This window comes from Euphorbia lathyris, chromosome 4 (genome assembly GCF_963576675.1).
Source record: "Euphorbia lathyris chromosome 4, ddEupLath1.1, whole genome shotgun sequence".
NCBI classification, from domain to species: Eukaryota; Viridiplantae; Streptophyta; class Magnoliopsida; order Malpighiales; family Euphorbiaceae; genus Euphorbia; species Euphorbia lathyris.
This window is the reverse complement of record NC_088913.1, coordinates 20,893,302-20,895,209: the sequence shown is the minus strand read 5'-3', so window position 1 is coordinate 20,895,209 and position 1,908 is coordinate 20,893,302.

Below are 1,908 nucleotides of genomic sequence, written 5' to 3'. Positions count from 1 at the left end.
AACGGCGGCTTGGGCTTTCGTAATATCCACCAATTTAACTTAGAATTGTTGGTAAAAAAGGGATGGAGGATATTAAAGAATCCGACGTCATTGGTGGCTAGAATCTTGAAGGCTCGTTACTTCCCTCAAGGGGACTTTCTGCAAGCTAACCTATGCCATAATCCATCATATACTTGGAGTAGCATCCTCGCTAGCCGCGAGCTGATTACTGCTGGTCTGCACTGTAAAATCGGTTTAGGAAGTTCGTCAAACATTTGGCTTAGTCCCTGGCTACCGAACAATGATAACCTCTATCCTACTAGTAACCAGTCGAACGAGGAGAGTGTGGAGAAGGTAGATGAGCTCTTGGACCAATTCAGAAATTGGCGAAGGGACATAATTAGCAGGCTGTTTAACACAAGAGATGCGAGGATGATTCTTTCAATTCCATGTGGGCGTCAATGACTCATGGTACTGGCAACAAACTACCAATGGTGACTATTCTGTTAAAAGCGGTTACCTACTAGGAGTAAGCGTTGCTGAGGAGCAACCAAACGCGCAAAGCTCGGTTAATTGGAAGTCACTCTAGAACTTGGATGTGGCACCAAAAATCAAGAACTTTCTTTGGCGGATGCTGTCGAGGTGTCTACCGACTATGGAAATCTTCAATGTAGACAGAGTCTGCATCCGAATAAATGTCCGATTTGTAGTGATTCCGGAGAAGACGAAAGTCACATTTTCATTTCATGCCTCCTAGCCCCTCAAGTTTGGGGTTGTTTCTTCTCTGATAGTCGAATGGATGGGGTAAACGACTTCCTCGCTTGGTTTACACAGTTAATGGAGTTAGGGACCCGTCGCTGGAACTGATTGCAACGATCTTGTAGCAATTATGGAAGAATCGTAACCAAGCAGTATGGGAGAAGAAGTTTAGCTTACATGGTTCAGTGTTGACAACAGCTAATATTGAATATCAGAATTGGTTTGCATCCAGATAAGTCCGGCAGGAGAAGTTGCGCAACGATACCGTTGCACCAAGCACATGGAGGAAACCGCAGCAAGGTGCACTACTTTGTAATGTCGACGCGGGAATGAATCAGGAAGCGGGTTTTAGTTCGTTTGGCATGATAATCCGTGACCATTTCGGCCACTGTTTGTTCACCCGCAATGCCGGCCTCCCGAACTTAATCAACCCATCTATGGCCGAGGCAGTGGTAATTAAGGAGGCATTGAGTTGGATTAAAGCTCTGAACCTTACTCGAGTGGAAATTCAATCTGATTGCCTCGAAGTAATACAGGCGATTCAACACATCAGCGTTTTAATTGTTCTTATTTATCTGATGTCATACAAGAATGTTGTGTTATCCTAAGAGATTTAGACTTAGTTTCAATCTCCTTTGTTAGACGGTCAGCGAACCTAGCGACGCATTTCCTAGTGAAAGCTGTGAGTTCTGAGCCTTATCAGGGTGAGTGGGCATGTCCACCACCTTTCCTTATCGATGTTCTCATTTCTGATTCAATTTAATTCAATTTATTCTTTCAAAAAAATGATCTCAACATTAAAAATTTGTTTAAAATATCATCCATTTTTTGAATTTTTTAATTTTGATATAGTAAACATCTATTATATTGTCAACAAAAAAGTCATTGTTTGTAGGAACCCGAGAACCCTCCATCATTAATTGATTAATGATCTGTAGTAGTTTAGTGTAAAATGAAATTGTTGCACTAAAAATTACTATTAAATCTGATAAAAAAAAATTACTATTTATTTGGCTCTTTTGTGGGAAATTGCGAGCATGCCAGAGAATTATAGTATTCTCGAATTATGAAGTGAAATTGAGTGCGCTTTCTAATTTCTACGTAACAAACAATTGTAAGAATTAAAGAGATCGAAAATTCCAAAGATTCGATTATCAAAACGATACCGAC